The 23095-nt window shown below is 41.5% G+C and overlaps 1 protein-coding gene across 8 annotated transcripts in view; it reads left to right on the top strand.

Moving 5' to 3' along the window:
* Nucleotides 1–3900: 3900 nt before the first annotated feature.
* Nucleotides 3901–23095, top strand: part of SGMS2 (sphingomyelin synthase 2) — a 112681-nt gene continuing 93486 nt past the window's right edge. For 3 of the 8 annotated variants that reach the window (XM_023548562.2, XM_064285456.1, XM_064285459.1), the window contains exon 1: nt 6743–7261. The gene's annotated coding sequence lies outside the window, so the exon portion shown is untranslated. Of the gene's footprint in view, nt 4156–4471; nt 4599–5541; nt 6048–6739; nt 7262–23095 lie in introns of those variants that run through there. The other 5 variants (XM_023548561.2, XM_064285458.1, XM_010590492.3 and 2 more) reach the window with 5 other exon arrangements.

Here is a 23095-nt window from a genome sequence, read left to right as displayed (position 1 = left end):
CGATGAGATGCATTGACACAGTGGCTACAACAATGGGCTCAAACATAGCAACAATTGTGAGGATGGTGCATGATCAGGCACTGTTTTATTCTGTTGTGTACAGGGTCACTAGAGTTGGAACCAACTCAATGGCACCTAACAACAATAACAATGATAAACATAATGATTAAGTTAGGAAAACAGTATGAATCTGCATAAGTTATCTGCTCTTGTGATAACTCCTGCTCTGAATTTACCTAAGTCATTTTTATTTTCACTTTATGCCTAAGGTGTTTATCTAAGAATCACCATGTATACTTTCTGAATGTATGTGTTATCAATGGGAATGTTTTGTTGTTTTTTTAAATTTTGTATGAGATTGTTTATTTCAGCATTATTTATCATTTTCTTAAGATCCAGCATACTGCCTGGCATATAATTATTGAGTGAGTGAACAGACAAATGAACAAACTTTAAAGAACAGACCAACAGTAACAACAACACAATTAGCATTAGAACTAACGTTATGTGCCATTGAGTCAGTTCCAATTCATAGTGAATCCCTGAGCAACACAACAAAACACTGCCCGGTCCTGTACCATCCTTACAATCTTTTTTATGTTTGAGCCCATTGTTGCAGCCACTGTGTCAATCTATCTTGTTGAGGGTCTTCCTCTTTTCCACTGACCCTCGACTTTACCAAGCATAATGTCTTTCTCCAGGGCTTGGCCCCTCCTAATAACATGTCCAAAGTACATGAGACAAAATCTCATCGTTCTTGCTTCTAAGGAGCATTCTGGCCGTACTCCTTCCAAGACAGACTTGTTCATTCTTCTGGCTGTCCATGATATATTCAATATTCATTGCCAATGCTAAAATTCAAAAGCATCAATTCTTCTTCAGTCTTCCTTATTCATTGTGTAGCTTTCACATGCATATGACTAAAACCAAACCCAGACCCTCTGCTGTCAAGTTCAATTCCAACTCATAGCAACCCTATAGGACAGAGTAGAACTGCCCCACAGAGCACCGGGTAGATTCAAACTGCCAACATTTGGTTAGCAGCTGTAGCTCTTAACCACTAAGCCACCAGGGCTTCCACATGAGGTGACTAAAAATACAGTGACTTGGGTCAGGTGCACCTTAGTCCTCAAAGTAACATCTTTGCTTTTCAACACTTTGAAGAGGTCTTTTGCAGCATATTTGCCCAACACAATTGATTTCCTGACTACTGCTTACATGGGTGTTGATTGTAGAGCCAAGTAAAATGAAATCCTTGACAACTCCAATTTTTTCTCTGTTTATCATGATGTTGCTTACTGGTCCACTTGTGAGGATTTTTGTTTTCTTTATGTTGACGTGTAATCTGTACGAAGGCTGTAGTCTTTAATCTTCATCAGTAAGTGCTTCAAGTCCTCTTGGTTTTCAGCAAACAAGGTTGTATCATCTGCATATTGCAGCTTGTTAATGAGTCTTCATCCAAGTCTGATGCTGAGTTTTTCTTCATATAGTCCAGGTTCTCTGCTTATTTGCTCAGCATACAGACTGAATACGTATGGTGAAAGAATACAACCCTGATGCATACATTTCCTGATTTTAAACCACACAGTATCCCCTTGTTTTGTTCAAATGACTGCCTCTTAGTCTATGAGCAGGTTCTACATTAGCACAATTAAGTGTTCTGGAATTCCTATTCTACGAAATGTTATTCATAATTTGTTATGATCCACAGAGTCGAATGCCTTAGCATAGTCAATAAAACACAGCTAAGCATCTTTCTTGTGTTCTCTGCTTTTAGCCAAGGTTCATCTAACAGCAGCAATGACATCCCTTGTCCCACGACCTCTTCTGAATCCAGCTTGAATTTCTGGCAGTTCCCAGTCATTGTACAGCTGTGACTGTTTTTGAATTATCTTCAGATGTTCATCATACCAAAAACATATCTGTTGAACTTGATTTACCAAAGGCACTGGTTTAGAAAAAAAAATTGACAGGAACACACATGTCAGTCCTTCCCATCCTTTACCACATTCAGCATCATTAATTTTGGAAGGTGATGAATCACGGCTTCAGTAAACTTTGATACATTGTAAGGATAAAAAGTGCAGTTAAAAAAAAAAAAACAAAAAACCACCTCTTTCTGTGAGATTGATAAGTCACTATTTCTGAAAACAGAAATTAAGATGAATAATTTTCTTTCTCATATGTTGGCAATTTATAATGGAAAAGCCATGCAATTAAATCATAATTGTACTATTTACTTGTGAATATGGAACCGATGTAATAGAATGACCTAATTATTTATCTCACAATATTTAAACTGAGGCACCACAGTAACTACAAATTCCAAACTACCCATTGCAAAGCCTCCCCTACAGACAGAGGCTTTCTTCTGATGAAGCGGCAAGGTTTACACCATGCAACGGTGCAGAAAAGGGTTACAGGATATGTCCTGAGCTTCTAAACTTCATTCATATACATAGGCCAAAAAGTCTACACTCTAGGACATCTTATTTATACCTATCTCCATGATGTCATAAAATATTTCCGTCAGAAGTAGGGAGTAGGTGGATATTCGCCCCCTCCCCCCAAACTTGCCTGCATCTAAATACTTCAATCTAGTCCCTCTATGTTACTAATGGACAGGACACCCAGGCTTCTGAATTAGATCTGTGACTGTCTACAGAAACTGTTGGTTTTAATTTCCATTTACTTTGACTAGCAAACAAATCCATTTGCTATTGCCTTCTGGGCAAAATGCCTGGGCTTTGTAAAGCTGAAAACGAGCTACTTATTGAAAATGAAAAAGAAACCCAAGGAAAATAAATTCCAATTGTTGGTGTTCTCTTCTGGTTTCTTGCATTTCTATAGCTCTACATGAGTGCATTTTCCACAACAATAATGTTGATCCTTTGCTTAATTCAGTGGCCTTTTCCTTTGGTGGAAACTTTTGTACTGTGAGGACATCCTACGTTGTCAGTTTGAGAGGCTGCCTTGCCTGTCCTTTTTTTCTAATGGGCTATTTAATAATCACAGGTAAATGATTGTTTAGCAACACTATATTCGTACTACAAAAAAAAATCATGCTAGGTACCCAGAAATGCCTCTGATTATTTTTGTTGGTTATATGGAAGCACCCATACGCCAGTGCAAATCCTAAACATAATTCCCCTGTCCAGAAGTAGACAGTAATATAATATCCATTACATAATAGATATTAACATTATACCTATCAAGTAAATTCTATATAAAATAAAATAGATTTAGTCAAATTCCCTCTGATTGTCATCCTTGTTATAACCCCTAAAGCTGACATCGTTTGCTTAGAAAACTGCCCGCCAGGTGTATGAAAAGCAACTGCAAGAAAAGGTAGAGCCTTGAACATTTTTAAGATGGCAACACCGCTTCTAAAAAAATAACTGCTGAGTTCATCAAGCAAACCACACAAACAATAAAAAGAAAGAAACAAACCACGCACAGCCGCCTCATGCCCCCGAAGCGGCTGAGAAGCGCAGTGTTCAGCAGAGCAGGGGATCATTCTTTCACTATTTATTTTGGTTACGGTTTCTTACCCTAAATGAGAAGCAAATCAATTAACGGGACAAATGACATGGTGGCTAGTCACCGAAGGGAAAGTATTATTAGCCTCATTAACTTGGAGCACCCTCCCAGCTCATAGAGTTCGCGCCGAGCGGCTCTTGACTGACCCTGCCAGGCGACCCTGTGAGGTTTGGAAACCCACCTCCTTGACTCGGGCCCAGGTGACACACCCTTTGAATAAACACCGATGCCCCTAGAACTCACTCATCTCTGTCAGAAAGCAGTTTCCGAATCGGGAGGGGGGGGTGCGGGGGTGGGGGATCCCTTCCTGGCCCCACCCCTGGAACTTGCTGGGAGTGGCACCCAAAGAACTTTCCCAGATTGATCTCTGTCACCGCTCAAGGAGGTCTGTTCCAGGGCCCTCAGCCTTTCCTCCCAGTGCCAATCTGCCCTGCCTGCCTGCCTGCTTGCCAAGCCCCTCCTTCTCTGCACCTTTAAAGGCTGGCCGAGGGGAGGGTCGGCTGGGGATTTCTTCTTAAGAAGTCGCACCGGTTTTTCTAGCTCCGCTTTGTGCCAGCCGAGCCACAGCCACAGGAGCGAGCGCAGCCGCCTCCTCCGCCGCCACGGAGCGAGCGGGTGAGTCACTGTTTGGAAATGGAGTGGGCGGGCGAGGGTGTGAGAGAATGAATGATGTCAGGAGCGCGCAGGGCGCAGGGCGCGGGCCGCGCGGCGGGCGGGGAGAGCCGGGCGCGGGCCGCGGTAAACACCGAGCGCCGGGCCGAGCCGCGCCGCCGGCCCAGCCGGGCGGGGAGACCTCGCCCTCGGCCGCCCGGAGCCCGGCCCGTGCTGCAGCGCCGCCGAGTGCGGCCTCTGGGTCTGCAGCCGCGGGAGCGACCCAGAGAGGTGCTTCCCCTCGTGGGGCCGCGGCGCGAGAGGGCGAGACCCCGAGCAAAGTTTCCAGCGGCTTCGGCCCGGGGTGGCAGCGCCTGGAGCTGGCTGCGGCGGCTGCGGTTGCGGCAACGGACTCGGTCCCTTCGCAGATCCCCCTCCCGGGTGCAAGTGCCTTCTGCTGAGAGCTGGTAAGGAGCTCCGGGAGAGGCCGGGGGAGGAGGAGGATGGGCTGAGAAGCGGCGCGTCCTGCGGAGCGCTAGGAGAGGGGAAGGTATAAAATTAACCAGGGACGTGGCCGTAATTCTGCCTGTTCCCGCCCCGCCCCCGGGCATCCTTCCTCGATTGTGTTTGATGGCTGTGTGGCTTAGTCTCATTACTCTGATCATTCAGCCCGTTAATTGGTAACCATTTCGGGTAACTCGGTCCTGGTGTTGAAGGGACACAGGCTAAGCCATAGATTGTCCACAGCCACTCGAGGTCGTGGGTGAAGTTCAGATGGTGGAGGAGGGACTATCTTGTTCTCTCTTGAGAGGCACTTACTGATGATGTGTGAACCGTAATAGCACAGCTCTGGGCTGCCCACACTGAAATCTTTCAATATTTGGCATTCCAGAGCAGCTCCCCTTAAGAAGAGAGACGTGGCTTCTTAGGGCAAATACGTAGGAGCGGACCCAGGTCAAGATCTGTAGGATGCAGATAATCGTTTATGACCTGCGGTCTCGAAACGGTTCAAACGTTATGTCCTGTAATCTTTTATTTTGATTTATTAATCTTTGCCACACTTCTATTTCAACTCGTGTCCGCTTTAATGTGACCATAAAATCATTTTGAGGTGTGTATTACATTTTGAAGAGATTGCAACAGTTTAGCGTCTCTGGGTAGGTCGTCGTGGATTTTCAGTCTGTACTTAACTTTTCAAATCCTTGGTTTCTCCCCTAATTTCATATATTACCTGTGGGTCCTCAGGCACCTTACTTAAACACTCTGAACCGGTAAAATGGGGGATTATAACTACTTCACCATGAAAATTAAAGTGCCAAACACCTAGCATGTTGTGTGGCAACCAGACCTCAATAAATGCTAGCTGTTTATATATAAACAGTAGTAAATTCCAGCTGGTTTAGGAAATAAACAATTCATTTTCACACATTTTCCTGCCTACCAACTTGGTGGGCTGAGGTTTAGCATGTGAAATCCATGTTACCGGGACTCTTTTGGCAAGTGCTGTGTTTGCAGGAAGTCTTAAAGTGTGGATATCTGAGAGGTTTTTGGTTCCTACTCTGCATCATGGCAACTGCCTGCCACTCAGTGACTGAAAGTGAACAACCTGGGATTTGGAGGAAGACTCAATGTGTGGAAAGCTCTCTAAAATTTGACTCCTACCTTTTTTTGGAAGAAGCAGTGCAAAATTTTCCGTTTATCGCCCTTTCCTTGGTTTGCTGATATTCTTACTTCAAAATAGCCTTCTGGTTGAAGTGTTTTTTGTACGAGTTAATATTTAATTTGGTTTCTTTAGTTTCATTTTTAAGTAAAGCTGGTTGACTGAGAAGTCTGGAGTAAAACTCTTGGACACATGTGGATTGCTACCTTCTTCTCTCAGTTTCTCTTCTCACGGAAACTCGAAAAAGCCACGAAAGGTATTTGGAAGAATCTTAAGCAGTTGCTCAAGAGTTACTGGGACCATTTGGTCTTACCATCTCTGTAACAACAATGTTTAGAGTCAAAGGTCATGGGATATGTTTTTCCACAGTATAATGTAGAGAGATTTTGGACCTCAGTCCTGGAACTATCTCAGTAACTTATTGGCTGTGTTATTTTGAGCAAGTTACTTGAACTCTCTGGGATTTTTGTGGGACTTTAAATAAAATGATATTTATCAAACATCTGGCCCAGAATATAGGAGAAAAACATCATTTTCTTATATCTCTTAAAATAGACAATGGAATACAACAAGAACTTTTCTTTTTTCCTTGTTTTTTAAAGAAATAATACTTTGAGGTGAGGTGTTTGTTTTTTAACAGAACAATTACTGAGAATTCTAGACAGCTTCAGACTTAAGAGCAGCCTACTCACCTTTATCTATTTCTCTTATATGGGAATTGAAGCCTCTTTTCTGAACTGCAACTATAAGATATTTATTCAGTCCATTCATTTGGTTAACATTTAGCGAGCAACTACTATATACCAGCCACTGTGCTAGAGGTGCTAACGTGAAGGAAACAGTTGCTGACCTTGAGAGGCCTACTGTCCAGTAGAGAGAGATCCAGGGCTTTGATTATGCTTAGGGGTGGGGGTGGGGGGGAGGAGGCAAAAAGGAGGAACAAGAACCCAAGAAGTGGGAGAGGTGGGAGGAAACATGAAACAATTAACTAGGCTGCCTCCCACTGATAATGCCTGCCTAATGGTTCTCCTGTTGGAGCTCATGAATTCTTACGAGGCTGAACAATGCCAAGTATGCCTTGCTTTATCCAATAAAAATATTATAGACAAGTTTAGCCCTTAAGTTAAATAATTTTAAATGCTCGATAGCAAGCTTGTTTAAATGAAATATTATGGGTCAGTTCGGCCAGGAATTTAGTTTCTGAATTATCATTGTATATGAATATTTCAATTTACTAATTTTTCTCATAAGTAGTATGTTATTTATTGAGAATTTAAAAATGCAGGTAAAACAATTCAGCCATAATCTGACCATGCAAAGGCCACTTAATATTGTATCTTCCCATTCTTTTTCACCACTATGTAGATATAATACCAAGAGCTAACATGTGTTAGCTTTACTGTGGGGCAGGCACTGTGGCAATTGCTCTATGCACAGAAACTCCTATAATCCACACTCCATCCCTATGAGGTAGGTACAATTGTTATTCTCTTTTTACTGAGAAGGAAACTAATATTGAGAAAGCAAGTAACTTCCCTGAAGTTGCACAGCTAGAAAGTTACTCTTTATAAAACCAAGTTCATTTTCTACATACTATTTGGGCTTGCTTGGCTTGCATTTTCTAAGTTACCTTTTTTTTACCCAACTATATTGCATGGAAACCATGGTGGCATAGTAGTTAAGAACTAAGGCTGCTAACCAAAAGGTCGGCAGTTCGAATCCACCAGGCATTCCTTGGAAATCCTATGGGGTAGTTCTACTGTATCCTGTAGAATCAACTTGACGGCGGTGGTTAGTTCTCTATCGCATGGACGTCTCTCCGTGTCACTGGAATATTCTTGTACAGCATCATTTTTAGTTTTCTGTTATGTGAATATGTCTTGACTTAACCAATCCCCTATTGTTGGACACTTAGTTTATTTTCAGTTTTTTGATGTTAAACAGCTCTGCACTAAATAGCCTTCTGGCTCTATCCGTGGGCACACCATGATTATTTCAGTAACTCTGCATTTTAAAAAGTGAAATATAATGCTTAATTTAGCTGCCTTTGATTTCTTTCCTTCTTTCTTTTTAAAAATCATATTTAGAATTAGAAAACTTTCTCTTCTCCCTTTAATTTAAAATGTAGGAGTTTTAATTTTTATGTTCCTGTAGTGTTTTTCAAAAAATTGCAGCAATAGTCTCAGCCTTCTATGTAGAGCTGCAGTGTGTCCATAGCTGATTACACGGGGAAGTTATCAGATGAAAATGGAACATACAGACTTACTTAAAATACTGTTTGCATTTGTGATATTGTTATTAGCCAAAAAGCAGAACATCTTTCATGGGGAACTTTAGAAGAATGGAGCACTGCTAATTTTGACAGGAATATCTTGAAAATAAACTCTACTTATACAGTTTGCTTCCTTAGTACCTAGTCACATTAAAAAAAACAAAACCAAAAACCAAGCCCATTGCCGTTGATTCTGACTCATAGCAACCCTATAGATCAGGGTAGAACTGCCCCAGAGAGTTTCCAAGGGGCGCCTGGCGGATTTGAACTGCCGACCTCTTGGTTAGCAGTTGTAGCACTTAACCACTACGCCACTGGGTTTCCCCCAGTCGCACAGGCAAGTTACGTATTTTAAATATTGCATTTAGCAGATTTATCACCAGGTTTGAATAACCTCCATCAATTTCAAACAGGTCACCTTTTTAAAAAACTTTACAAGTTTGTTGTTTGGTCTCTTCAAAAGTATACCATTAGTAGGACATTCTGGGTTGATTTAATGAACATGTAAAAAATTTCCATTAACTGATTTTCATTATAATTATAAAACATTTTTTTTAATTAAATTTTCTCAAGTGTTACTGTGACACCTTCTTTGCTGCTCTGAGTCAAAATTTTAGTCTTTGGTTTGTATTTCCATTATTCTTACCTAATTTATTCTTATGATTTTTGATAAAGGATGTTGGAATATGAGTGGTGTTAAATTCAGCCTCTTCACTTACAGAAACCCAAATCAGTTCAGTAATTTCTAACAATGACTTGTAATTCAAAGCAGAATTAAATAAACAGGTAATAGATTTAAAGTATGAATAGGGTAATGAGTTTTTTACTAATTGGTTTTCCCTCTTGCCATACGTACATATCATTTGATGATTTTCTTATGACAGTTTCAGAGACGGCCTTACGGTTTATATCTTAGACAATTTGTGTCACTTAAAATGTTCAGATTAAACTTGGACTGTTAGAATTTTTTCAAGAAGCAGCATTAACTGAATTGAGTGTTTTCTTCCAAAAACATGTGGATCTTTTCTTCCAAAATACCCGTTCCTACAACTGAAAAAAGACAAACTAAAAGCCGTATTGTTAATGCCTAGGGGATGCTGAGCTTCTGTTAAGGGTGACAGGAAAATTTGAAAATGGTTAATGGTGATGGTTGAACACCATGATGAATGGCATTAATGTCACTCAGCTGTTCCTGTGAAAATTGTAGAAATGGCAAATATTTTGTTACCTATTTTTTTTTTTACCACAATAAAAAAAGAAGTACTTAAAAAAAAAAAAGCCACCTTTTTAAAGAGGAGTGGGTGAGAGGAGGTAAAAGGTAACACATTCAAAACCAAAGAGGGAGAAAAGATCAGCCGATTACTGAGTCAAGGCAAGTGAAAACTCTGGAAGGGTCTGTTACGGATTGAATTGTGTCCTCCCAAAATACGTGTTGTAAATCCTAGCCTCTATGCCTATGGTTATAATTCTGTTTGGGAATGGGTTGTCTTTGTTATGTTAATGAGGCAGGGTTAGTATAGGGTGTATCCTGAGTCAATCTCTTTTGAGATATAAAAGAGATTAAAACAAAAAAAAAAATGAGAGCAAAGATGGGGTAAGATAGATGCCAAGACACATGGAGATCTCCAAGGAACCATGACGTAGAAGCTGAAGAGACAGAACTTTTCTCGAGAGCTGACAGGGAGAGAAAGCCTTCCCCTAGAGCCAGGACTCTGAATTTGGACTTCTAGCCTTGTAAACTGTGAGAAAATAAATTTTTGTTTGTTAAAGCCATCCACTTGTGGTATTTGTGTTATGTAGCAGCACTAGATGACCGAGTCAGGGTCCTTCAGGAAAGTGCCACTTCTCCACCTGGTGCCTTGGTCGAGGCTCACATTTGTGGTGACACATTTTGATTTTGATGTCAGGGCCAGCCTCAGGCAAAACTGGGAAGGAGCTGAACTACCTGCCTGGGACACCCCCACCTCCAAGTTTACCTTGGCGTACTCACCTACACCAGGAAGGTACCTGATGAATATCTGAATAAAGGCAAATTGCTACCTAATTGTAACCATGTGACCAGAGGCATCGCGTTTATGGAAACTTGGGGGCTGAGTACCTATCACTAGAATTTAATCCCCTCCTTTCATTAAATGGAGCCCTGGTGGTGCAGTGGTTAAGAACTCGGATGCTAACCAAAAGGTTGGCAGCTCAAATCTACCAGCCACTCCTTGGAAACACTATGGGGGCAGTTCTTCTCTGTCCTATATGATCGATATGAACCAGAATTGACTCAACAGCAACTGGTTTGGGTTTTTGTTTTTTCTTTCATTAAATTGATCAGAAATGCAAAATATATACGATTTTTTTTAAAGTTTCCCCACAAATTGAAGAGACTGAAGGTAGGGTAACTGGGGGTAGGAAAACAACTGCAGAAAGAAAGATGGGAATGTACCGGAGGCAAATTCTGTGTCCCTGCTGGTGACTGGCTCCTCCTGTTGCAGCTGGGACTGGGGTCATGGTTGTGAGGCCCTGGAGGGCCTGGCCTGGGAGGGCGTGAAACCGGGGGTCAAGAGCCTCGCTGACCTGCTCTGCCAATGAGAGTCATCTGGGGAAGGCACCTCTTAACATGCATGCACACCACCTAGAAACATTAAGGGTACTTTTCATTGACGCTTCACCTGGGAGTCACTTTAATTAGGTAGTCTGACCTAACACCTAGAAAAAATGTGTAGAAATGAGCCTTTATTTAGGGGTAGAGAAGAGGATTCAAGAAAGAATAAGTGGTTTTGGATCACGGACCACTTGAGAGGGGTGAAACTAATACGGGTACCAAAAAGGGATAGCTCTAGTTAGCAACCCATCTCCAAAGTAGAGACCTTTCAGAAAAAGGCTCATAGCAGTAGTTAACTATGAAGCTAAGCCTCTGAAGCAGAGACCAGATGACTGAGTTGGCTCTCCGACTTCTCCAGTCTCAGAAGCTGGAGCCCTTGCAGTAAAAAAGTGATGGCTAAATAAGGGTAGATACAATGAGATAGGCACTTGCAGCTGTTGGTAGTTGTCATCGGCTCCAACTCATGATGACCTCGTATATAACAGAAGGAAATGTTGCCTAGTCCTGTGCCGTCTTCATGAGAGTCGGTATGTTTGACTACTGTGGCTGCTGTGCCAATCCACCTTACATTCGCTGACCTTCTACTTTACCAACCATGGTATCCTTTTCTAATGATTGGTCTTTCCTGATGACATGTCCAAAGTAAGCAAGCCAAAGCCTCGCCATCCTCACTTCAAAGGAGCATTCTGGTTGTATTTCCGATTTGTTCATTTTTCCGACAGTTCATGGTGTATTCAATATTCTTCACCAGCACTACAATTTAAATGTATCACTTGTCCTCTGTCTTTGTTTTTCATTGTCTAATTTTCACATGCTCATGAGACAAGTGAAAAGACCCTGGCTTGGGTCAGGTACACCGTAGTCATCAAAGTGACATCTTTGCTCTTTAAAACTTTAAAGAGGTCTTTTGCAGCAGATTCACGCAATGCAATACGCTGTTTGATTTCCTGACTCATGCTTCCATGGGCAATGATAGTCGATCCAAGTAGAATGAAATCATTGACAACTTTAATTTTTTTCTCCGTTTATCATGATGTTGTTTATCAGTCCAGTTTTGAGGATTTCCATACTAGTGAAGATTAAGCAAAATGTTGTCTTCATCTTGAGATAGCCCTGCAAAATAGAAACTGTTATCTCCACTGTGAAGGTGCAGAAACAGTATAGGAAGGTTGATGCACTCGAGGCTACAGAGCTGGTAAGAAGTGGAGCAGGATTTGAAGCCGGGACCATGCATTTCCCAGTATCCCTCGTTGCTTTCTGTAATCTTTCCATCAGGGTGATATGTCAGATCTTTGATTGATATACTTTGATACAGGATTGTATATCTGTTACCCCATCTCCTGGATTGTTTCTCTGGTTTGTGCTGTCATAAGGACAGGAAGTAATGTCAGAAGTGAACACTGGGAGGCTTATGAAGATTCGTGTTTGAGTCCCAGCACTACCAGCTAACCACTATGTAACCTTGAGCAGCTTCCTCAGAGGAACCTCTATTTCCTGTCTGTGAAAAGAAAATAAAATAGTTTTTACTTCATAAGATTACCATATGGATTATATGACTTTATGTGTATAAAACATTTAGAGTAATGCCTGACTCATAGCTACTATTAAGTGGCTCAGCTATCTCTTTTTTTTAATTGTAAATAAAAGATGCCTCGATGGTGCAGTGGTTAAGCGCTCAGCTGTCAACTTGAAAGGTTGACGATTCGAACCCACCAGCCACTCCACAGGGGAAAGATGTGCCAGTTTGCCTCTGTAAAAATTACAGCCTTGGAAATCCTATGGGGCAGTTCTACTCTGTCCTGTAGGGTTGCTCTGAGTCAGAATATACGTATTTGTATATATACAATATATATGAATTGTTATGTATGTATTTGATAAATTTTATATACATAAACAGAGTGCCATCTCAGCATTCTTCACATGTACAATTTAATTACATTGTGTTTATTGTGTTGTACACCAGCACCATTACCCATTTCCAAATTTTTCTATCACTCTTAATAGAAGCTCAGTGTCCCCTAAGCCAGTGAGTCCCCTCTGCCCCACCCCGGTGCTATCATTATCTTTTTACCTATAAGCAACACCTCTAACTTTTAAGACAGGTTTCAATTCTGTTACCTCCAAAATTGAATCCTTGGTTCTCACTAAGGAGGTTTGTTTCTCCTGTAACAGAACATTCGGTTGTCCCCTCTTGCTTATGCCAGTAGGGTCTGCATCCTACTCCCAGCCCTCCCTGTCTTTCTTCTGGGGTTAAAATAAAATGACTGACGTTGGTTATAAACTGCTATTGAATTCAGGACCTTTCATAAGAAGTATATAATGTCAGCTGTGAATGCTGAAAGGCTTTTGAGGCTGCCTCCACAATATGCTCGCACTCCCTGCAGATGCTGGTAGGGTGCGTCTAGCACAACTGGTACTGTCGCTCACAGAGCTTGGCCTTCTGGGCTGTATTGTACCATGAGCACCACTGTCCCAGAAAATGCCAGGAGACATTAAGAATCACAAACCCCACTGTCCCTGCCAAAGCTGCGCGTCTTTCTTTAGGAGGCCCCTAGACGGTTTATTTAACACAGCTGCTACTGTCTTCTGAGATTTGCATTTGTTGAGCGAGTTGTTTAACCATCCAGTTATTATGACCCCAGTAGTTGCCATCAAACTCTAATAGCAACAAAGGACATTGTTACGGCCAAATTAGTGGGTAAATTAGTGTTCTATAGAATGTCATTGAGTGTTTTTATGTACACACACACACACACACACACACACACACACACGATGTCATATCTTTTATGATGGATTAGTTAATGCCGAAAACTATGCTCCCTTGGAATAGAGTTTGAGTAGCAAGCTTTAAGGAGTCCTTGGGTGGTGCAAACAGTTAAGCTCTCAACTTCTAGCCAAAAGTTTGGAGGTTCTAGCCTACCCAGGGGAGCCCTGGAAGACAGGCCTGAGGATCCACTTCTGAAACGTCACAGCCTTAAAAACCCTGTGGAGCTCAGGTCTACTCAGGCACACACGGGGTTGCCGTCAATCAGAATCAACTTGATGGCAACTAACAACAGCAGTAGCAGCAAGTTATAAACGGCGAACAGGAACATTTAAAATTTTATTTAACAAATTCTTAAAGTGCTGACTATCTGCCAGGGTTTGTTCTAGGCACTTAGAAATATTACTCATTTACTCCTCCTAAAACGCTGTGAGGTAGATACTGTTATCCTCATTTCAGACACAGAGAGGTTAAGCCACTTGCCAAAGATCACGCAGCTAGTATGTAGCAGAGTTAGGTTTTGAAAGGAGGCGGACTGGCTGCAGAGTATAACCATTACACATTGATCATAGAATATACCACGTGTCTTGCAGTTTGGGCCTGGTCTGTGTTCTTGCATTTGTACGTTTATCAAAGAAAAAATCACATCTGTGCAAACATGCTCTCAACTCCTTATGATTTACCATGTGGAAGATTATGAGTAGGTCATATATTTCAGTATCACTACTGAAAGACTTTGATGCTTAACTTTCCATGTGGTAATATCAACCATTTCTCCCCAAAAGCTGCTGAGTGTTCAGTTAGGCTTGGTGTTGAGTCTGGGAGGGGAGCAGTACATCCCCGCGACTGGCACACTCAGCTCAGCAAGAAGAGAGCAAATCTTACCCTTGCTATTCTAACAGTATTTAATTTTTTTTAGCTTTGGGATTGTCACCTTTTGTGAATTAAAATAGTTAAAAATTCTAATTGGAGGAGAGTATCTTGTACACTTGATGTTTTTTTGTTTTTTAATTACTGTTGGAAACAGTGATAGGCAGAATAATGACCTCCCAAAGATGTTCAGTAGGTCCCTGGGTGGCCCAAATGGTTTGTGCTTGACTACTAACCTAAAGGTTGGCAGTTCAGACCCACCCAGTGGTACTGTAGAAGACAAAACCTGGTGATCTGCTTCCGTTAAGATTACAGCCAAGGAAACGCTATGCGTGCAGTTCTACTCTGTAACATGTGGGGTCACTGTGAGTCGCAATTGAATTGACATCAACTAATGACTTTTTTTTTTTTTAACGACAACAAGAGATGTTCTAATTCCCAGAATCTATGACTATGTTAGGTACCATGGCAAAAGGGGTTTAAGTTTGCAGATGGCATTTAGATTGCTAATCAGTTGACCTTGAAATAAGATTATTCTGAATCATCCGTGGGAGCCCAGTGTAATCACAAGAGTCCTTAAATGGACGGGGGCGGGGGGGGGGGGGGCGGCAGAAAAGTCGGAAGCAGAGAGATGGCAGCATGAGAAAGACTTGACCTGTTGTTCCTAGCTTTGAGGATGGAGGAAGGCCACAAGCCAAGGAATATGGGCACCCTCTAGTAGTTGGAAAAGGCGAGGAAACAAATTCTCCCCGAGAAGGAACATAGCCCTACAGATACCATGATTTTAATTCAGTGAGACCTGTGTCAGACTTCTGACCTCCAGAACTGTACGATAATAAATTCGTATTGTTTTAAGCCAGTAAACCTGTGGTAACTTGTTACAGTAGCTTTGGAAACTAATACAGAGAGTTATAATCTATGTTTTGGTTTGCTCCTTTATGCAGCCCCATCTATGATTTACTATCATGGACACAGTGGGTTGTAGCAAGTGTCTATATTTTTAGGGCTCTTTTATTTTTCATCTACAGTTAATCACTTTGGGGGAGCAGGAGTTAACTTTTGAAAATTCAGTACATCTTGGTATCCAGGAAATGTTCAAAATGACAATGCCAATGTTTCAGCAGAAAGAGAAGTCTTGTTGATTCTGGAGCAAGTAGAGCCACCTCGGGCCTCTTTGCCTAATAGAAATGTGTCTATGTCCCACGTAATGGTCATCATAACCTTGTATTTGTTTGGGGTAAGATGACAAACCACACATGCTGGTGGTGATGGCGGTGGAGGTTATCCTTCGACTTTTGACTCCAGGTTCCCTGTAACTTTTTAAAACCTGTACCTGCTCTGACTGCCTAACAACATCATTATGAATCCTTTGAGACCAAGAGCACGTCTACACAAAGGTTTCATAAACTGTAATGAATTAAGCAAATAAAAAGTGAAATCTCTCACTGGATCATCTATCGTAAGTACCTAGAGGGCCATAGGTCCCCAGAGTAGACACTGACTTGGAATCGCAGTGTCAATTTTTGAAGTTAAAAATAGCAAGGATTGGCATAATAGATGGGGTTAGCCTTTTTTTTTTTTTCCGTTTTTTTAAGGAATTCTCCAATAACAATCTTTCATAGTTATTTGAAGACAACGTCCTTCACTTAAGGATTCTCCTTTTGTATGATAAAGAAATGTAAGAGATAAAAGCTTGAGAGTTTTAAATGAAACAGTACTGTAGGATTTTGATGATTTTTAAAGAACTACAGAGTGGAAAATTCACTGGATGATATAAATATATAGCTGTTTCTGGGGGGAAGAGACTGTCTTGTGTAGAAGTATAGGAAAATTAGAAACACTAAAGCCATGGAGATTTAATATTTTCATATTTATAGTTCTCTTAAATGTACCCTTTTTAGATCTGGAGTCACTGTGTTAATTTAGAGGAAAAATATATATAAATACACATAAGTTGGATTTTGTAAATATGAAGGTTTGGAAGAAACTCAAAGAAATGTGGAGGAAAGAGACAAGTTTTGGTTTGTGTTTTAAAGTGCTTTTGGAGGAGATTTTTCTAGGCTCTCATTTCTTTAGTCTGGAAACTTCCCAAGCCCAGGCTCTGTGGGTACAGGGACCCACAGGACTCTGACTCATTTGCTTGCATTCAGTCCTCATAAAGCAACCCTTGGTTAATGGTTTGCTTTTCCCTGCCAGTTTCTTCATAGAAGGATGAGGGTGTCTTAGAAACCAGTATTAGGCAGCTATGTAAGTAACCTTCACTGGTACAAGAAGGGTATCTATGACATCTCCCAGTCATCATTGGTAAATTAATAAATTGATGTTCTCTGGGGTGTCCCTTGTTAGTACAAACCAGCACTCCTGAACTGCTCCCTCCTGGGTGAACTGATGAAATAGTTTCTGAGCTTGCAAAGACTAGACTCTGGACCAATGTGCTGACCTGCCCCCAGGGGGTAACCATCCCCTGAGAACTCAGCAATGCCCAACAGAAATATAATGAGAGCCACTCACGATAGCCACATATGTAAGTTTTTTAGTAGCCATATTACAAAAAAAAAAAAGATCAAGTTAACTTTAATAGCATATTTTCATTAACCCAATATATAAAAGTATTACCAATATGTAATATTATCAATTATAGTTAATATAAAATTCTTAAGATTTTTACTTTTTCCAAAAAGCCTGACATCTGATGTGTAATGTATACTAACAGCACATCTCCGTTTGCACTGGCCCCGTTTCAAGGGTGCAGTAGCCACTTGCGGCTAGCAGCTTCCACACTGGGTGTTGCAGCTCCAACCAGCCTTATCGTTAAGAATCAAGACCTTGTATAAATCCGAGAATATCCCCTTAATAGTTGCCATCCAATGACTTTGCTACTGTGTTTTGTTTTTCGTTTTCCTTTTTTGTTGTAAAAGTATATATAACACAGACCATTTTCCAGATGTACAATTCAGTGACAGTATTGGGTTTTAGACACAGAATTACATCATGAGTTGCCTCAGTGAGGGCCGTGGGACACTGGTTCTGGTCCTTCTGTCAGTATGAGTGAATAAGCCAAATGGTACAGTGAAACATCCCTGTAAGGTTATCTGTACTTCAGATTTGTGAATTTGGATGCCAGGAGGTGTACTGGGCCTGTAAATAAAATACTTAGATTGTTAAAACCAAAATAAATAAATAAATAAACCCATTGCTGTCGAGTCAATTCTGACTCATAATGACCCTACAGGACAGAGTAGAACTGCCCCCAAAAATTTCCGAGGTGAATTTGAACTGCCAAGCTTTTGGTTAGCAGCCAGTCTCTTAACTACTGAGCCATCAGAGCTCCGTGTAGATTATTAGATTCCTGCAAATAGGAAGAGAGAGCTGCTCATCTGCCTTTGTGACCTGGTATACAGTAGAGTGTGTGCAGCATCTGGCCTGGTCTCCAAAACTCAAGATGTTGCCACATTTAACTCCTGTCATCTGTCACCTTGCTGTCACCTGTTATTTGCCCCCACCCTGTCCCACCCTACCCTTGCCTTGTTTATATGCATATTGTTGTTTACTAATTTATGCTCCTGTTCAGTTGCTTATTGTGACAGTTTGGGAAGCAAGGCCACTGGGAAATCTAGACCAGAGAAATCATTCATTATTTGGTATCAGTCTGCCAGGAACAGATAAGATTAGAATGTAACAAGACACAGGCACAGTACCAAAGAATGAGAGAGAGAGTAATTCTGTTGGAGGAAAATAAATAAATCTCAAGGAAGGATTTCATAGTGAAAATTCTCCCAGCCATTGAGCAAGCCACCACTCTTACCAAGTTCTCAGACATGTTGCCTTGGGTTTCCTAATTGGGTTGACTTTATATACACAGGTAGCTGAGACATAGTCCCAAACACTCATCAATTCTTTCTGGAATTAATGCATTCAACACAATTTTTAAAGCACTTGCCATGTACTAGATATTATTCTTGATTCTGGGGATTCAGCAATGAACAGTAATCAAGGTTTGAACAGTAATCAGTGGAGATCGAGTGTATGTGTTGAGAGAGCAAAAGGTGCTGAAAAAGGAGGATGACCGGATGATAAGCAAGTAAAACCAATAAATAAACCAGATACGTACAGATTTGGATTAAGTTCCTTAAAGGAAACATGGTGATATAGTGAAGAGTAACTGGGAAGGCCTAGTCTAGCAGAGTCAGGAGTTTACCTAAAGGGGTCATATCTGAACTGAGATGTGAAGGATGAGAAGGAGCCGGCAGAGGGGACAGCATGTGTTCAAGCCTTTGTGGGGAAAGAGCTTGGTATACACAAGAATGGAAAGGAGGCTGGTCAGGCTGCAGTGTGTGGAGTCAAAAGTGGTAGGACATGAGGCAGTGAGGAGGTAGGGCCATGTTGGGTAGGGCTTGCAGGCTTTATAATATATGAATCTTATTCCAAATGTATTATGAAGTGTTCTTAGGGCATGATCTGGTTTACATTTGTCACAGATCTCTCTGGCTGCTGGGCAGAGTGGAGTAGAAGGTGATAAGAGTAGAGGCAAGTAGATCAATTGAGAGTCTTTTGGAATCCCACTCCTTGGAATATATCCTAGAGAAATAAGAGCCTTTACACGAACAGATATATATGCACACCCATGTTCATTGCAGCAGTGTTTACAATAGCAAAAAGATGGAAGCAACCAAGGTGCCCGGCAATGGATGAATGGATAAGTAAATTATGGCATATTCACACAGTGGTATACTACGCATTGATAAAGAACAGTGAGGAATCTGCGAAACATTTCATAACATGGAGGAACCTGGAAGGCATTATGCTGAGTGAAATTAGTCAGTTGCAAAAGGACAAATATTGTATAAGACCACTAGTATAAGAACTCGAGAAATAGTTTAAACAGAGAAGAAAATATTCTTTTGTGGTTACGAGAGGCAGGGAGGGACAGGGGTATTCAATAATTAGATGGTAGATAAGAACTACTTTGGGTGAAGGGAAAGTCAACACACAATACAGGGGAGGTCAGCACAACTGGACTAAACCAAAAGCAAAGAAGTTTTCTAAATAAACTGAATGCCATCGTAACAGGGGCTTGGGTTTGGGGACCATGGATTCAGGGGACATCTAAGTCCAGGCATAATAAAATCTATTAAAAAAACACTCTGCATCCCACTTTGGAGAGTGGCGTCTGGGGTCTTAAACACTAGCAAGCGGCCATCTAAGATGCATCAATTGGTCTCAACCCACCTGGATCTAAGGAGAATGAAGAACACCAAGGACAGAAAGTAATTACGAGTCCAAGAGACAGAAAGGGCCACATAAACCAGAGACTACATCATCCTGAGGCCAGAAGAACTAGATGGTCCCCAGCTACAACCAATGTCTGCCCTGACAGGGAACACAATAGCGAACCCTGAGGGAGCAGGAGAGCAGTAGGATGCAGACCCCAAATTCTCGTAAAAAGACCAGACTTAATGGTCTGACTGAGACTAGAAGGACCCCGGTGGTCATGGCCCCCAGACCTTCTGTTGGCCCAGGACAGGAACCATTCCCAAAGCCAACTCTTCAGACATGAATTGGACTGGACAATGGTTTGAAGAGGGATGCTGGTGAGGAGTGAGCTTCTTGGATCAGGTGGACACTTGAGACTATGTTGGCATCTCCTCCCTAGAGGGGAGATAAGAGGGTAGAGGGGGTTAGAAGCTGGCAAAATGGACACGAAAAGAGAGAGTGGAGGGAGGGAGTAGGCTGTCTCATTAGGGGGAGAGCAATTGGGAGTATGTAGCAAGGTGTATATAAGTTTTTGTTTGAGAGACTGACTTGATTTGTAAACTTTCACTTAAAGCACAATAAAAATAAAAAGAGTCTATTGGCAGCATTCTGCATGAGAGGTGATGCTGTTTGGAGCAAGATGGTGGTATTGGAGGTGGAGAGGGGTAGATGGATTTGAGAGTTTTGGAGATAGTATCAACAAGACTTGCAGATATATTACATATATATATTTGTATTATGTGAGAGAGTAGGAAAAGTCAAGCACGACTCCTAGTTTTTTGGTGGATGAGGGGGTTGTTGGAAATAGAGTTCTGGTTTGGCCATTGGGTAGTTTAGGTGCCGACTAGCCGTCCTAATGGATATAGATGTCAGATAGGCAGTTAGGATTGAGAGACCTGTGTTCAGCATAAAAGTGGTATATAAAGTAATGAGAATGGAAATCTAGAATCACCTAGGGAGATTTTCTAGGCAGAGAAGAGAGACGGAGCTCAGGCTCATAGAAGTAAGAGCATTAATAGGTTGGATAGGAGACCAAAGAGTGACCAGTGAGGTAGGAGGAGGACCAGAAGAGCTGTGTCCCAAATGCCAAAAGAATCAAGTGTTTAAAACAGGATGGAGTAATCAGCTCTGTTGTAAGTTCTTGAGGAGTTGAGTAAGATGAGAAGACAGCGTGTGTTGGGTTTGGCAATACAGAGGATATTGGTGATCTCGCTGAGCGCCCGTAGGGGAGCCATTTAAAGCACAAATGAATTGGCCTCCAGCATTTTCCTCAAGGAACTTTCTCATTCTCTCCCTTCTCCACCTTACCCCCACAGGCTAGATGTCTTCTCTGTGTTCCAGAGTACGTAGGCCTTTCTCTGTCACTGGACTGCCTACCATGTTGTATATGATTTTCTGCTGATACTGTGTTCTTTCTAGACTGTGAGCTTCTTGAGAGCAGGATTTATACGTTTTTCGTATTTATATGTTTAACGTATGGTGCAGACATCCAACACATGTTTGCCAAATTAATGAGTTGAGTATTCTCAAATACTGCTTTTTTTTGCTTATATTACCTTCTGCTGTCTTTTGTCAGGCAGGGGCAAATGTTTCCTGATTCTCAGTCTGCTACCCTCTTCCCATGCCATCTGCTTTTTGTAACTTGCCAGGGCTGGGGACACATTTTATCCAGCGTTATAACATTTCCTTCTCCTTCTCTTCTTCCTCCTCTTCCTCCACAGTTGCCAGTGGTTGATTCCAAAAGCTTGCAGTTTTGACTCATGGCGACCCCATGTGTGCAGAGTAGGCCTGATCACCAGGCCTTTCTTCCAAGGCACTGCTGGGTTTGACCTCAAACCTTTCAATTAGTAGTTGTCTTAGTCAGGGTTCTCTAGTGGAGTAAAACCAGTGAAGTGTATACAGATGTACCTATATAGAGAGAGAAATTTACTTCACGGAAATGGCTCACACAATTGTGGAGGCTGGCAAGTCCCAAATTCATGGATCAGGTGACAGGCTGAAGACCTCTGCAGGTGCACAGGGTTACAGGGGTTGTTGAATCCAAAATCTGCAGGTCAGGTGACAAGCCAGAGACTTCTTCAGGCTTACGTTACAAGAACTGGAGGTCAGGCGACTAGAAGAGTGCAGGGTTGAGAAAGAGAGACTGAGCTTTGCCAGACATCGTTTATGTCCCGGAGGCAGGGCACACACCCAAGGAAACTCTGCTTTTGACTAATGGCTGCTCACATCAGATCACGTTATGAAGAGTACACACCAAATCATTGAGAGTCATAGCCAAGTTGACACATAACATTAACCATCACGTTAGCCCAGAGCTTATCCATTTTGCACTACCCAGGGACTCCTTAAAAAGGCTTGCTTAGTTCTAATCTTTTCTTCTTGGATGTTTCCCTTGAACCCTATACCTTCTTGGGAGACCATACGTGAAAACCTGTGGAAATCACTTCTCATTTATTTCAGAAACTTCGCCTTTTTCCACCTCTGCGTGGTTTGGTCAAAGTTACCTGCAGCTACACTGTACAGTTTACCATTTCTGAAGCTTTGATTTGCTTCATTGCACACTGGAGTATCTTAATGCCCTGGAAAGTTTGGGCTTCACTGGCCTAGTAGCAACTGGCTAGCAACCCCAAAGGGTTCTTTTTAGCAAGTTTTTTCTTTTTTGGTAATTGTTTTCTCACCAAGGCTACGTGGAAGGGAATTTTTTCTTCTACACTACTTCTGTTTGTTTTCCACTTAATTATCCTCCGGTTGTGACACCTGAATTATGCTCCTTGCTGTGGAGATATTAAGTGTATTGCTAATGGAGGATTATCGCTTTAGGTGGAAGGATAGAAGCAAGAGGAGGATATAAATCTTGTTTACATGCAAATGTTTCCTAGTAATAAAAATCACGAAAAGTTACTAGAGATTTAGGTTCAGAAATGTCTCTACAGGGTTCGCTTATGTTTTTAGAAGGAATTGCCTTTCTTAATTAAAGAAACTATTGATTTAAGATTCTGGTCAGACTAGAGATTAATTCCCTGTTTTTATACTTGGCTTCATTCTTTAAGGAGCCCTGGTGGCACAGTGGTTAAAAGCACTCGGGTGTTAACCAAAAAGATTGGATGTTCGAATCCACCAGCTGCTCCAAGAGAGAAAGACGTGGCAGTCTGCTTCTGCGAAGATTTACAGCCTTGGAAACCCTATGGGGCAGTTCTACTATGTCCTGTGGGGTCACTATGAGTCAGAATCAACTCAAGGACAGTGGGTTCGGGTTCATTCTTTAATTTATATCCTTTGTTTGATAGGGTGTTACCCTCACATGGACAGTATCTTTTGTGAACTTCATCTTTTTAAATGCATCTCACAAAACCCTTTTTTTTTTCCTTTAACTTAACTAAAAGAGACACATTTTAATATCACTTCGTTTGGTTTTTATTTCACAAAATCTTGCTATTTTCTTGAAATTTACTATAGTTAGGGTGATCTAGCCTGTTAGAACAGTCCTGGTATATACCTGTTGTTCTGATGTAATCATTAGTTAATCAGTCTTTCTTTGAAAATACAAAA

The sequence above is a fragment of the Loxodonta africana genome, chromosome 5, assembly GCF_030014295.1.
Source record: "Loxodonta africana isolate mLoxAfr1 chromosome 5, mLoxAfr1.hap2, whole genome shotgun sequence".
Lineage (NCBI taxonomy): Eukaryota > Metazoa > Chordata > Mammalia > Proboscidea > Elephantidae > Loxodonta > Loxodonta africana.
This window is presented reverse-complemented; position numbering and strand designations above follow the sequence as displayed.